This window comes from Salmo salar, chromosome ssa11 (assembly GCF_905237065.1).
Source record: "Salmo salar chromosome ssa11, Ssal_v3.1, whole genome shotgun sequence".
In the NCBI taxonomy this organism is placed as follows: Eukaryota; Metazoa; Chordata; class Actinopteri; order Salmoniformes; family Salmonidae; genus Salmo; species Salmo salar.
In genome coordinates, this window is record NC_059452.1 from 40965380 (window position 1) to 40982879 (window position 17500).

Here is a 17500-nt window from a genome sequence, read left to right on the forward strand (position 1 = left end):
GCCCGGTAGAAATGAAGTAAGGGATAATCAACGAGGGTCTATGCGTTCTATGGAAAATAATGAAGGACATGGAAGCTGATTTCCACAACGCAGAGTGGAACTGACCTTCCACGAAGTTGCATTATTTTCCAGAGATTGATTATCCCTTTTATACCATGGCTACACTTTAAAACATTTGCAGCTAGAAAAGTGTTCATTTGCAGGTAGAAATGTGTTCAACATCCACTGAGGTAACTAGCAAGTTTATTACACAGCTACAGTAGTTGCCAGAATAACTGATGAATTTACGAACGAGCATCACCCGTTGAATATGGCCGTTGTCAGTGAAAGTTGGCAAACAAAGCGTAATTAAATTGTTGCCAGCAGCACAGTTAGTCACCAACACCCTGGATAACATGAAAACAACCTAACCAGCTCTGCCAGGGGGAGTAAAATGGTCAGAGTGAGGTGTTCGATCATTTGTGTCTGGATGTAGCTAGCCAACATTAGCCAGTTAGCTTGGGTGCTTGACTGCCGTTGTGAGGTCAGAATGTTCGGATCAACCCTACTCCTCGGCCAGAGCGTCCAGTGTGCGCTCTGAATTTACGAACGGACAATCTGACAATGCTCTAAATTTACTAACGCACTCTGAGCGCAGTCTGGCACTCAATAATTTACAAACACACCTGAAGTGTACCAGTAAACTTCCAGAATTGTTTTACTCTCTTTTTGTATTTTTTATGAGCTGACATCTAGTGGCCTTTTTGGGTACTTCAGATTATCACAGGTGTCTGCAATTATCTCTGTGTGGCCTTATCACAAATATATACAATAATCAAATAAGATGATTTTAAAATAAAAAATTTAATGACAAAGCTGTAAAACATGATGTTATATATAAACCATCAACTTAGTGAATACTATCGGTGTTTAATATGAGGGTTTCAGCATGACGCCCTATTTTAAGGAGGAAACTGCAGTAAAATATTTCTCCCTCTCCTCTTCCTCTCTCTCCCCTTCCTCTCTTTCTCTCTCCCCTCTTCCTCTCCCTCTCTTCTTTCTCTGTCTCCATCCTCTTCCTCTCTCTCCTCTTCCTCTCTCTCTCCTCATCCCTCCCTGCCACCTCTCCCCCTCTCTTCTTTCTCTGTCTCCATCCTCTTCCTCTCTCTCCTCATCCCTCCCTGCCACCTCTCCCCCTCTCTTCTTTCTCTGTCTCCATCCTCTTCCTCTCTCTCTCCTCTTCCTCTCTCTCTCCTCTTCCCTCCCTGCCACCTCTCACCCTCTCTTCTTTCTCTGTCTCCATCCTCTTCCTCTCTCTCCTCTTCCCTCCCTGCCACCTCGCTCCCTCTCTTCTTTCTCTCTCTCCTCTTCCTCTCTCTCTCCTCTTCCCTCCCTGTCATCTCTCTCCCTCTCTTCTTTCTCTCTCTCCTCTTATTTCCCTGCCAGCTCTCTCCCTCTCTTCTTTCTCTCTCTCTCTCCTCTTCCCTCCCTGCCACCTCTCTCCCTCTCTTCTTTCTCTCTCTCTCTCTCCTCTTCCCTCCCTGCCACCTCTCTCCCTCTCTTCTTTCTCTCTCTCTCTCTCCTCTTCCCTCCCTGCCACCTCTCTCCCTCTCTTCTTTCTCTCTCTCCCCTCTCTCTCCCCTCTTCCCTCCCTGTCGTCTCTCTCCCTCTCTCTCTCCTCTTCCCTCCCTGCCACCTCTCTCCCTCTCTTCTTTCTCTCTCTCCCCTCTTCCCTCCCTGCCACCTCTCTCCCTCTCTTCTTTCTCTCTCTCTCCTCTTCCCTCCCTGCCACCTCTCTCCCTCTCTTATTTCTCTCTCTCTCCTCTTCCCTCCCTGTCATCTCTCTCCCTCTCTCTCTCCTCTTCCCTCCCTGCCACCTCTCTCCCTCTCTTCTTTCTCTCTCTCTCCTCTTCCCTCCCTGCCACCTCTCTCCCTCCTCTATTTTCCTCCCTATTTCCTGTTTCCATCCCTGATGTTTAGACCGCCCCTCCTCACATTGTATCTGCACTATTTTCATGTCACTTCATTTGGAGGAGGCAAGACATTTGGGGTCCTAAAAACAGATGTGACAGGCCCATTAAAATGACTGATCCCCCCCTGCTGTCCCCTGCAGATGCACCCAGACATAACGTGTCTTCCCTGGGGTTCGGGTAGACCAGGGAGGATGAGAGATTCGGTTTCAGGGCCACATAGCTGGCATTGACACGGCTCCAGAATTATCTCTGATGAGCTTTTCAATTTTGGTGGGTGAGCTCTAATGCCTCTGGGGCGCACACACACGTGCGCGCTACACACACACACACACATACATGCGCTACACACACACACACACATATGCTACACACACATCATGCTACACACACATCACAACTGCTGCTACCAGTCTCTTATTATGATTGATAAATATTGCACAATTTAAACACTTGCCCCCTAATCCCTCCTTCCCCAGAACACATGTAAATATTGGACTATAAATTGTGCCTTCCTGTATTATACTGATGCTAAAATGTTTATTATATTGTACTGAGCCATTAACTTTCTGTTCGTATTCTTATATTTTAATGTTACTTATTATTGTTGCATTGTCGAGTAGGAACCTCCAAGTAAGCATTTCCTTGGACGGTGTTTACCATGTGTATCCCGCACATATTACTAATACAACAAGAAACTTGAAGTACACTCCACACACAGAGAGAGCAGTACACTGAACACACAGAGAGAGAGCAGTACACTCCACACACACACAGAGAGAGCAGTACACTCCACACACACAGAGAGAGCAGTACACTGAACACACAGAGAGAGAGCAGTACACTCCACACACACACAGAGAGAGCAGTACACTCCACACACACAGAGAGAGCAGTACACTGAACACACAGAGAGAGAGCAGTACACTCCACACACACACACAGAGAGAGCAGTACACTTCACACACACAGAGAGAGCAGTACACTCCACACACACAGAGAGAGCAGTACACTGAACACACAGAGAGAGAGGTACACTGAACACACAGAGAGAGAGGTACACTCCACACACACAGAGCAGTACACTCCACACACACAGACAGAGCAGTACACTCCACACACACAGAGAGAGCAGTACACTCCAAACACACACACACACACACACACACACACACACACACACACACACACACACACACACACACACACACACACACACACACACACACACACACACACACACACACACACACACACAGAGAGAGAGAAATACAGTCCACATAGAGAGAGAGCAGTACACTCCATACACAGAGAGAGCAGTACACTCCACACACACAGAGAGAGCAGTACACTCCACACACACAGAGAGAGCACTACGCTACACACACACGCGCGCACACACACACACACACACACACACACACACACACACACACACACACACACACACACACACACACACACACACACACAATGAAGTACACTACATACACACAGAGAGAAGTACACTCCACACACACAGAGAGAAGTACACTCCACACACAGAGAGAGAGAGAAGTACACTCCACACACACAGGGAGAGAGAAGTACACTGAACACACAGAGAGAGCAGTACACTCCACACACACACAGAGAAGTACACTCCACACACACAGAGAGAGAGAAGTACACTCCACACACCCAGAGAGAGCACTACACTCCACACACACAGATAGAGCAGTACACTCGACACACAGAGAGAGCACTACACTCCACACACAGAGAGAGCACTACACTCCACACACGGAGAGAGCAGTACACTCCACACACGGAGAGAGCACTACACTCCACACACAGAGAGAGCACTACACTCCACACACACAGAGAGAGCACTACACTCCACACACCGAGAGAGCACTACACTCCACACACACAGAGAAAGCACTACACTCCACACAGAGAGAGAGAGCAGTACACTCCACACACGGAGAGAGCACTACACTCCACACACAGAGAGAGCACTACACTCCACACACACAGAGAGAGCACTACACTCCACACACAGAGAGAGCACTACACTCCACACACAGAGAGAGCACTACACTCCACACACACAGAGAAAGCACTACACTCCACACAGAGAGAGAGAGCAGTACACTCCACACACGGAGAGAGCACTACACTCCACACACAGAGAGAGCACTACACTCCACACACACAGAGAGAGCAGTACACTGAACACACAGAGAGAGAGCAGTACACTCCACACACACACAGAGAGAGCAGTACACTCCACACACACAGAGAGAGCAGTACACTGAACACACAGAGAGAGAGCAGTACACTCCACACACACACACAGAGAGAGCAGTACACTTCACACACACAGAGAGAGCAGTACACTCCACACACACAGAGAGAGCAGTACACTGAACACACAGAGAGAGAGGTACACTGAACACACAGAGAGAGAGGTACACTCCACACACACAGAGCAGTACACTCCACACACACAGACAGAGCAGTACACTCCACACACACAGAGAGAGCAGTACACTCACACACACACACACACACACACACACACACACACACACACACACACACACACACACACACACACACACACACACACACACACACACACACACACACACACACACAGAGAGAGAAATACAGTCCACATAGAGAGAGAGCAGTACACTCCATACACAGAGAGAGCAGTACACTCCACACACACAGAGAGAGCAGTACACTCCACACACACAGAGAGAGCACTACGCTACACACACACGCGCGCACACACACACACACACACACACACACACACACACACACACACACACACACACACACACACACACACACACACACACACACACACACACACACACACAATGAAGTACACTACATACACACAGAGAGAAGTACACTCCACACACACAGAGAGAGCACTACGCTACACACACACGCGCGCACACACGCGCGCACACACACACACACACACACACACACACACACACACACACACACACACACACACACACACACACACACACACACACACACACAATGAAGTACACTACATACACACAGAGAGAAGTACACTCCACACACACAGAGAGAAGTACACTCCACACACAGAGAGAGAGAGAAGTACACTCCACACACACAGGGAGAGAGAAGTACACTGAACACACAGAGAGAGCAGTACACTCCACACACACACAGAGAAGTACACTCCACACACACAGAGAGAGAGAAGTACACTCCACACACCCAGAGAGAGCACTACACTCCACACACACAGAGAGAGCACTACGCTACACACACACGCGCACACACACACACACACACACACACACACACACACACACACACACACACACACACACACACACACACACACACACACACACACACACACACACACACACACAATGAAGTACACTACATACACACAGAGAGAAGTACACTCCACACACACAGAGAGAGCACTACGCTACACACACACGCGCGCACACACGCGCGCACACACACACACACACACACACACACACACACACACACACACACACACACACACACACACACACACACACACACACACACACACACACACACACACAGAGAGAGAGAGAAGTACACTCCACACACAGAGAGAGAGTACTACACTCCACACACACACACAGAGGACACTACACTCGACACACAGAGAGAGCACTACACTCGACACACAGAGAGAGCACTACACTCCACACACAGAGAGAGCACTACACTCCACACACGGAGAGAGCAGTACACTCCACACACGGAGAGAGCACTACACTCCACACACAGAGAGAGCACTACACTCCACACACACAGAGAGAGCACTACACTCCACACACCGAGAGAGCACTACACTCCACACACACAGAGAAAGCACTACACTCCACACAGAGAGAGAGAGCAGTACACTCCACACACGGAGAGAGCACTACACTCCACACACAGAGAGAGCACTACACTCCACACACACAGAGAGAGCACTACACTCCACACACAGAGAGAGCACTACACTCCACACACAGAGAGAGCACTACACTCCACACACACAGAGAAAGCACTACACTCCACACAGAGAGAGAGAGCAGTACACTCCACACACGGAGAGAGCACTACACTCCACACACAGAGAGAGCACTACACTCCACACACACAGAGAGAGCACTACACTCCACACAGAGAGAGAGAGCAGTACACTCCACACAGAGAGAGAGAGCAGTACACTCCACACACAGAGAGAGAGCAGTACACTCCACACACACAGGGAAGTACATATACAGACAGATGACAATCACTGAAAAAGGTTTATGACACAAGCACACGCACACACTTAGCCGTTTAGAAAATGTCATTTGTTCTTAGTTATTTCCCTCCATGCTAAAGTCTAATATATAAACAGTAGGAAGGTAGTTACAGTCACCCAACACAACGTCAATGTGATGGTCTTTTAATCCGTACACCGGCTGGGCTTATAGCATCCTCTGTTCTCTGCCAATCTCCCCCAGACATTACTGTAATAAAACGCTCAGGGTTTATGCTGCCGTACTGACTGAGCTCCAGCCACAGATAATCCTGAAGGGATCACACTGCTGGCTAGCTGGCTGCCACCACATTTCATTACAATACACGTTTCAAGCTGTACTGTTGGCTAGCTGGCAGCCACCACATTTCATTACAATACACGTTTAAAGCTGTACTGCTGGCTAGCTGGCTGCCACCACATTTCATTACAATACACGTTTCAAGCTGTACTGCTGGCTAGCTGGCAGCCACCACATTTCATTACAATACACGTATCAAGCTGTACTGCTGGCTAGCTGACAGCCACCACATTTCATTACAATACACGTTTCAAGCTGTACTGCTGGCTAGCTGGCTGCAGTGTTGAGTTCCAGAGGTAGCCCCCCCTCCATGTACGTCAACATTAAAACTATAATATTTTTTTATCATAGAAGTTGATTCATTGTAATCTGGTTTTCAGGTTATCATTTAGGTCTATATGAATGTCAAAATGGAGATACAATATTGTGGCAGGGACCAGCCATTTATTTGGAGTGTTTTGTTTTTAAACTTTGTCATGACAACGCCCCAGTAAGTTGCCTGTTCACAGAAAACAAACGGTCCCAATTAAAAAGATGATGAACAAAATCAGAAGTTAGGCCTCATAATAAGTATTATACCAATGGGTGTTATTGTTCAATTACTCTAAATATATAGTTTTGCCAATGCCCAGTCAGAACTGTCATACCTCAACTCTGCTGTTCACAGAGCAGGAAAAATAAAGCAAACATTTTCCAAGCTTTTAAATCCACATACGACCAACCATTGACTTGAACTTTATCTGTCAGCATCGACCAAAGACGACAACAGGACGAGAAAGAGAGATGGAGACAGAAATAGAAAACAAAAAAAATGAGTGAGAGAACCCTGGCACAAAACACTGAAATGGGACATTTGAATTTCTTTCAAGAGGTTTAGGCTTCTGTGACCAATCTCTGTCAAATCCCAGCAGAAAGGCAAAGTGTTTCCAACTTTCCACCCCAGACACCTTGGCCTTGTTAGAATTGTAAATCTGTTGGCTCGGTAAGAAGCTGCAGCTGCTGCTCCAGAATTACCTATTCTGTTGGAAGACCTGCCAGTATCTGGGAGTGAAGCTTCCTCTGAGGGCCACAGTGCACACCAGTGTCTCCTGCAATCCGCCATTCGCCTTGATCAATGGCTACCAAACCGAATGAGCCCCATCCAAACTAACAGCGAGGGAGACAGAGAGAGATAGAGGGACTACTGCATTTTTAACATCATCCGTTGAAAAAAATGAAATAAATATGCAGTAATATGTATACATCTACGACTATCTCAGGCTATTTGTACCTTCTCAGTTCATTCAAAGTGTTGATTGATTTGTTACAGAAGGATATTTTAGATGTGTCTACACCAACTCTTGGATCCAAATCCTTTTTTGGTTCAGAGTATAGCGTAAACAATCGTAAATGAGCTATGAACACAAGAGGTCCCAAAATAATATCGATCACCTGCCATAGTTTATGACTGACCAATTTAATACCGAAGGTTACTGTGCTATGTACAAATGAAAAAATAGTTTAAAAAAATGTATTGTGTGTGTGGATCATTCTATGTACGTGACAGGAAGTTCTATCTGTAATGACTTCCTGTCTATCTGTAATGACTTCCTGTCTATCGACAAATCATTACATGTTCTGAGTGTTTGGTCACGTCTTACTATTCGTTATGTGACAACAGTTTAGGCGTTTGATAATATAATTGCATCAAATGCAATCTCATCACCATAAAAATAGGACCGTTGTAAAGCCCTCATGACTTAAAGAGATATAATCATGTTAAAATGTACATGAAAGCAAACACACATTGTGTCATGTCAGGGTGAATTGAAAATAGCCATGTTCAGTCAATCAAGATTGTATCCAAAGCCTGCATTTACATTGGTTCTTGTAAACCGACCACAACTACCACAGTTTTGCTTTACGTTTTTTTATTGCTGCAGTAACGTGTGGTCTAAAACAAGCTTCGGATCAGAATGAGTCATCAAAGGACAGGCGTCGGCACTCTGCCCTACTGAAGACATGGCCAAGAGCCAAACTATCCGTCACCCACATGATGCCAGACCCCAACAAAACCTTCCTGTTTACGAGGTGAGAGAGAGAGAGGGTTCTCTCCAATGAAAACAAACTTATAAGGATACACCACTTTAAATTTTTTTTGCCTAAAATGAATACCCAAATCTAACTGCCTGTTGCTCAGGCCCTGAAGCAAGGATATGCATATTCTTGGTACCATTTGAAAGGAAACACTTTGAACTTTGTGTAAATGTGAATGGAATGTAGGAGAATATAATAGAATAGATCTGGTAAAAGATAATACAAGGAAAAAAATATATATTTTGTATTTTTTGTACCATCATCTTTGAAATGCAAGAGAAAGGCCATAATGTATTATTCCAGCCAAGTTGCAATTTAGATTTTGTCCACTAGATGGCAGCAGTGTATGTGCAATGTTTTAGACTGATCCAATTAACCATTGCATTTCTGTTAAAACTGTTGTATCAAGACTGTCCAAATGTGCCTAATATGTTTATTAATAACTTTTCATGTTCAGAATGATGTACTCTCCTAAACAATAGCATGGTATTCTTTCACTGTAATAGCTACTGTAAATTGGACAGTGCAGTTAGATTAACAAGAATTTCAGTTTCTGACAATATCAGATATGTCTATGTCCTGGGAAATGTTCTTGTTACTTACATCCTCATGCTAGTCGCATTAGCCTACGTTAGCTCAACCGTCCCATGGAAGGGACACTGATCCTGAAGAAACAAATCAGTGTATCACTTCTGTTGGGAAACAGGGAAAGACATGAACAGAACCCGCAACAAGAGTAAACATTTGACCTGGAATATGGTCTCCTGTTGACTGTGACTGTTGTTTCACTGTCAATATTTTCCTCAGGTCCCCTCGCTCCAGTGAACTGCTATGATTTATGGCAGGAGTACACATAGATTCAACCTGGGGCTGATTTTTGTAGGAGAGAACGGTCGGGGGACCATTCTTAATTGTAAGAATTTGTACACTGTACACTGTACACTGTACAGTATATTGACCACAACTAAGCCAAATAAGAGATTGTATTTATAAATAACAATCATTTCATACCTTGATTACATTGAGACACAATCACATCTCTTTTTTATGTGTGGGAATACTTGGAAACAGATTTCCTAAATTAAATATATTTTTTGCTGAATTCCTGGCCATTTTACAGTCCCCCCCCTTTTTTTTTTTTTTACTGAAACCTTTGGGGGGGCAAGAAAAATCCCTTGGACCGGTTTTGGCCAGCGGGCCACCTGTTGCCAAACCAGACCCCTGGTTTATGGGGACGTTTCTCTTTAATTCAATACTGTTGGCGGTCAGGAGGGAGGTTGTAGAGTTGGGCAGTATAGGGGTTGTGTGTGTGTGTGTGTGTGTGTGTGTGTGTGTGTGTGTGTGTGTGTGTGTGTGTGTGTGTGTGTGTGTGTGTGTGTACACACTCGGCTGCATGTGTGTGTATTGCATTTGGTCAAGTTTACGGGACAATGACACAAGTCCTGGTATGTACCGTAATGGCTGCTGTTCTTGTCAAACAGATGGCTGATATCTGTGTCTGTCAGCATACATGGGGGTGGGACAAGCAGGGACACCATGGCCCTGGATATGGGGTAGCTAAACTAGCGTGAAACTGCATTCCGTCACGGATTACCAAGGCAGAGCTTTTCATTACCTGCCTTTCATAACGGGATATTTATGGCAACGGGTGGTGTTGGAGAGGCAGCGGGTGGTGTGGGTGAGGCAGCAGACACATGCAACTCATTTGCCTGCCGAACGGATGCCAAAAAACGGGGAGAGAGAGCGAGGAGAGCGGCAAATGGTGCAGAGAAAAAGCGATTGGTGTGGGGAAAATGGCTGCCCTGATACGCCATGTTATTGTCCATTTCACAGTCATATGAGTCCGCTGGCTGATTCAGGGATAATTGTATACAGGTTTTTTTCCAGAGGGGTTGTGAGTTCAAGAGGAGGGATTGCAAGGATATTAGGGGGAGACTTATGGCCAGTCAGAGGACCTGCTTACACAACATAATGATGAGAGGCTATTCTGAATCCTGGAAATGTTCAGAAAGCTTTGACTTTTAGAAGAACGAGATGTTTTCAGCATTACTCTGAGTTGACACATACTCTGTGTAACTTCCACACACAGACAGACAGACAGACAGACAGACAGACAGACAGACAGACAGACAGACAGACAGACAGACAGACAGACAGACAGACAGACAGACAGACAGACAGACAGACAGACAGACACTCTGACTCACTCACTCACACACACACACAGATGCACACACACTCGCCTACACAGGCATCCTCATCACCACAGACGCACAGACACACAGACACTCAAAAGGGATGAAACGGAATGTCACGCAGAGAAATGAAAGTCAAACATTCTCCTTTGTTTCCGCAGATGTCGCCCCGCTTTTCAAAGGCCCCTCTGGTATCTTGGGTGTCTACCCAATGAAAGCCAATGCATAATGAACAGAGGCACATAGTGGTGAGACACAGTACACACACACGAACACACACACACACACACACACACACACACACACACACACACACACACACACACACACACACACACACACACACACACACACACACACACACACACACACACACACACACACACACACACACACACACACACACACAAACACACACAGCCTCTCCCCTGCCAGTTTAGCTCGAGCAAGGCAGTGAGGTTGGGTCTGAAGTTACTCAGTGAAATCGCTGATGAGCTATTAGAGTGGTGGCGGCGAAGCAGCCCGGCTCACAGGAAGTGAGCAGGAAATGTTTGTGTTAAATAAAGAGGAGAAGAAAAGTGGGGGGTGATTTACACATGTCTAGCACCAGCTGCTATAGCTACCGCTGGCTTGTCTGGGGATCTTTTCAGGATTTTTCAGACACAGTTTTCTCTATGTGGACGCTCTCCATTGGCTGGCTAACGCGTGGGTGTCACGTTACATATTTCCCAGCATGTAGAACCTTCTGTGGAAAGGGTTCTACCTGGAACCAAAAGGGATTCTTCAAGGGGTTCTCCTATGGGGACAGCCGAAAGAACCCCTTTTGGTTCTAGAAAGCACCTTAATTTCTAAAGGTGTACCAGGAGAAAGGGAGAGCGTGGTCATAATACTACCAATCCATCTCCAAACAACCGTGTCCTCCATTTTCCCTCCTCCTCGCATGGCCACTAGTCTGTGTCTGCGTGCGTGCGCATGTGAGAATGTGTGTGGTGCAATGTGTGAGTGTGTGTGTGTGAGTGTGTGTGGCTGTCCCCCCAATCAGAGGAGCTGAGGACGGCTCAGTGCCCTACGCTTGGAGGCAGCCATCTGTCAGCTGACGCTCCATCGCCACGGCAATCAGAACGCTCCGCGGCGTGCCCAATCTGTTCCGCCACAGGTAGGGCGGCAGGAGGGTGCCCATCACCTCCCTCCCTCTCTCTCTCCTTCCCTCTCTCTCTCTCTCTCTCTCTCTCCTTCCCTCTCTCTCTCTCTCCTTCCCTCTCTCTCTCTCTCCTTCCCTCTCTCTCTCTCTCCTTCCCTCTCTCACCTTCCCTCTCTCTCTCTCCTTCCCTCTCTCTCTCACTCTCTCCTTCCCTCTCTCTCCTTCCCTCTCTCTTCCCCTCGAATCTTTCTTTCCCCACACATTTATTTTTCTCCCCTCCTCCCTCCCTCCCTCCCTCCCTCCCTCCCTCCCTCCCTCCCTCCTCCCTCCCTCCCTCCCTCCCTCCCTCCCTCCCTCCCTCCCTCCCTCCCTCACTCTCTCTCCATCCACCCCCCTCTTTTTTCTCACCTCTCCCACTCACAGTCCCTCTCTCTATCTCTTCTTCTAACTCATTACCGTTCCCAGCTGCCACAGTATGGGCCTTCCTCCTTAGTCTTCAATCACCTTTACATGGGAAATATAGAAAGCCTGTTCAGTAAGCCTGTCACAATGGTGACCTGCATATCACCAGCTTTTTATGAACCCATGCTTGACTTTGAACATAGATCTTAGAGGGTGATAGGATAGAACACATTTAGTTTCGGATGACAGGGTTTCCTCACGTGATATAACCTATTGTAGTTTATTCCTCATGCATAAATATATTATCTGGATGTTTGGTCCCATGTTTGGTCTCATATCATATATATGTGTGTTTATTTTGTTCACTTCATTAAACCATACTACTGCTGTACCGTCAATGATGGTGACAGAAAAAAGGGTCAAACCCAAAACAAGCAGGCTGGAGACTCTTCCTCTTGGCGTGGGCGTCATGCCACTCATGTCATCATGGTGGTGGGCAGCGTGCTAAATGTGGCACATCAGAGGTCACTCTAGCGTGGCAACCATTCCATGCTAAGCCGTGCCATGCCAGGCAGGTCTCTCTCTCTCTCTCTCGCTCTCTTTCTCTGCATCTCTCCCAGTTGGCAGTTGGCCTAGCAGTTCATCTGATCAGAGCAATGCTAATGGCAGACGGCATCTCTCCCAACAAGCAGTGCCTGGCCGAGGAGCCTGCGGTGGCAGAGGTGACATCAGGAGCTCTCCACCTCGGATGAATAATAATTGAAAGGGCCAGGAGCAGGGCTTTGAGGGACTACGGTTGGCTCGCTGCTACTCATTAAGCCATTGGAACGGATGGGGAAAGCTGTTTGGCCTCACATGCAGCAGGGCTTTGGGGGTCTGAGAGGGAGTGAGGGGGGTGAGATAGTGTGTCAAGCATGGAGGAAAGCGATTTCGAAGAGGCTTTGTTGTTGCATGCCAAGTTATTATAGAAACCAAATCCCTGATGTGTAATTGATCTAGATAAGAGTTATGGGGTTATGATGATAGGTTGTTAATGGGGATATTATTATTATGACTATTAGTATTATTATAATTATTACTATTATTATGATTACAATTTCTTACTGTTATTATAATTATTATTGTTCATTTGTATTTCATTGCTCTTTTGTCTGTTGGCAATATGGCATATAACAATAATGCATCATACAGCATCATGACCCATGGTGCCCACAGACAGAGTAAATACTGACCCATGATGCCCAAAGACAGAGTAAATACTGACCCATGGTGCCCAAAGACAGCAAATACTGACCCATGGTGCCCAAAGACAGAGTAAATACTGACCCATGATGCCCAAAGACAGAGTAAATACTGACCCATGGTGCCCAAAGACAGAGTAAATACTGACCCATGATGCCCAAAGACAGAGTAAATACTGACCCATGATGCCCAAAGACAGAGTAAATACTGACCCATGATGCCCAAAGACAGAGTAAATACTGACCCATGGTGCCCATAGACAGAGTAAATACTGACCCATGATGCCCAAAGACAGAGTAAATACTGACCTATGATGCCCAAAGACAGAGTAAATACTGACCCATGATGCCCAAAGACAGAGTAAATACTGACCCATGGTGCCCATAGACAGAGTAAATACTGACCCATGGTGCCCATAGACAGAGTAAATACTGACCCATGATGCCCAAAGACAGAGTAAATACTGACCCATGGTGCCCATAGACAGAGTAAATACTGACCCATGATGCCCAAAGACAGAGTAAATACTGACCCATGATGCCCAAAGACAGAGTAAATTCTGACCCATGGTGCCCAAAGACAGAGTAAATACTGACCCATGATGCCCAAAGACAGAGTAAATACTGACCCATGATGCCCAAAGACAGAGTAAATACTGACCCATGGTGCCCATAGACAGAGTAAATACTGACCCATGATGCCCAAAGACAGAGTAAATACTGACCCATGGTGCCCATAGACAGAGTAAATACTGACCCATGATGCCCAAAGACAGAGTAAATACTGACCCATGATGCCCAAAGACAGAGTAAATACTGACCCATGGTGCCCAAAGACAGAGTAAATACTGACCCATGATGCCCAAAGACAGAGTAAATACTGACCCATGGTGCCCAAAGACAGAGTAAATACTGACCCATGATGCCCAAAGACAGAGTAAATACTGACCCATGGTGCCCATAGACAGAGTAAATACTGACCCATGATGCCCAAAGACAGAGTAAATACTGACCCATGATGCCCAAAGACAGAGTAAATACTGACCCATGATGCCCAAAGACAGAGCAAATACTGACCCATGGTGCCCAAAGACAAAGTAAATACTGACCCATGGTGCCCATAGACAGGGTGCATGCAGCTAGCAAGCTGTGCAATGGCTGCTAGTGGTAATCCTGCTCGAATTTTAGAAATGTCCTGATATTCTACACATTTGGCCATAGCATATGAACATGGCATAAACTATCTGAGCAAGCCTTTTGGAGCCATAAGTGAGTTTTGGTTGTGGGCCCCCTGGAGGTCGGGGCCCGACTGCGTGCCCATCAGTAATAAGGCCCTGACCATCACTGGTGTACTACATGAGACAGGCCAATGCAAAGACCATTTGCATACTGATGGTAAAATATGATTGTCATTGGGGGTGGATAGTAAAGACAGGAAGATTGATCAAGATTTTACCAAACACGTCCTGTAGGTAGAAGAAAACCAATATTTCATTTTGTGAAAAATAAATGGGTAGAAAAAGCAAACAGTTTGAAAACCCCTGAGCTGTAGAACTCTAGGTTATTCCAGAAACATGTCTGGAGTCTGATCATTGCAATCACTCAGCATTGTCCGAGGCAAGCTGGGTAGACGGCTAATTCAGCCTTTTTAACAGCAAATTGGCCAGACAGAAGGAAATCAATGTCTTCTACCGTCGGCCCAACAACAAGACAGAATATTTTTCTCAGAGTGGACAAACTCCTTTCTAATCTTTCAAACAGTGTGGAACCGTTACCTGTGATTGCGAGTGGATGCTTAGAAGCTGATTTATTTATGATGGATATATTGACTATATCACGATTATTATTCTATTATTTCATTTATATGAAGAATTCAAAATACAATATTTCTTATTTTATTAAGGCATTTGTCTGATCCAGGGTTAATGCCCTGCTCAAGGGCATGTTGACCGATCTACCACCAGGCCAAAAAACGTGAACCCGAACCCTCCAAGATCCCCCCACAGTTCCCCAATAGCTGTCCCTCAATCATTCGAGACCCCTCCCACAGTCCCCCCCAGAAAGAAAATGTAAAAAAAAATACTATTAATTCCATTCCCCACCCCCCAAGAACCCCCCCAACGCACCAACAACCAAGAGAATGAACTAAAGAGAATAAAGGAAAAGACAGAAGAAAACAGCAAACAACAATGCAACATAAAAAAATTAAAATACATTTAAAACAAAGGACATCAAGGACAACTGAAATCATAACAGCAATGCCAACTGTATATGTTTGTGTGCATGTCTGGTACTATTACATGTATGTGTGTGTTCTTGTATGTGTTTATTTGAATGAGAGTGTGTGTATATGCATGTGTACAAACACCTGCATGGCATCAGCCTCAGGCAAACCGGCATTAGTTGTAAAAACACTGCCTCTTAGTGTCATTAGAGTGTACTTTTTATTATGTTTTATTTTGACTTTTTTTTATTTTTGACTTTTATCTTTGACCATCATTCTATCTCTCACACAGCAACTCCACTCCCACTTGTCTCCAATTCCACATATCAACCCTCAGCTTCCCTCAGCCCATCCCAACTATCTCCGCTGGCCACCCACTTCGGGATTCTATGTGACACATATCTTTCAACTATGCTGTGATGTTTAGTATAATATAATAGTATAATTGCTTGATTCTAGAACGATTAAGCTTACATAGTATAATTACTTGATTCTATCACTTCATCTCCACCATTCCTTTTCATGCATTTTTCCCCGGTCATGAAATTAAAGATTACATCATCATCACAATTGTACAAGCAGGAATAATAACTCCCTCGTCCTTCACTGCAAAATCCTAATCATCTCCTTTAAATGCCATAATGTCCGTTGATGTCTTCAGCAGTTTGTGCAAATAGATTCGTAAAGGGCAAGGTGTCAGATAAGAAGGAATTGAGAGAGAGAAAAAAAGGTAGAAATTAAAAAGCTGCATGCAGTCGGTATTATGCATGCAATCTTTTCTCCCCCGTTGACGATCTGAGCACAATGACCTTCTGAATCTCATTTGACGAATAAAAGAGAGCCGCAGTTCAATGACAACCAATGAGGTGACTCATGTAGCTGAACAAAGCAAATGAGTGCCTGTTCTCTCCCTGCAGGCTTTGACTCCATCTTTGAAATCTCCCTCTTATTGTTTTATTAAGCCACCTGGAGCACAGAATCACAGTCCTGTTTTATTAAGCCTCCTGGAGCACAGAATCACAGTCCTGTTTTATTAAGCCACCTGGAGCACAGAATCACAGTCCTGTTTTATTAAGCCTCCTGGAGCACAGAATCACAGTCCTGTTTTATTAAGCCTCCTGGAGCACAGAATCACAGTCCTGTTTTATTAAGCCTCCTGGAGCACAGAATCACAGTCCTGTTTTATTAAGCCTCCTGGAGCACAGAATCACAGTCCTGTTTTATTAAGCCTCCTGGAGCACAGAATCACAGTCCTGTTTTATTAAGCCTCCTGGAGCACAGAATCACAGTCCTGTTTTATTAAGCCTCCTGGAGCACAGAATCACAGTCCTGTTTTATTAAGCCTCCTGGAGCACAGAATCACAGTGCTGTTTTATTAACCATCCATTGTGCCTGAGCATTGTGCTCTTTCCCAGAGCAGGTAGCCTGATTCTAGATCTGTTTGTGCTGTTTTGCCAACTCCTTGTCACTCATTGTTAGCCACATTTGACCTCAGCACAAACAGATCTGGGATCAGGCTCCAGAGCAGGTGGTGCAGAGATCCCCTGATCTATAGATCACTTTGAGCACAGTGTGGTGAGCTATGTGGACCATCTATAGTGTTGGAGCAGTACAGCAGGTCTGCTCCAGAGCATGTGGGGGTGA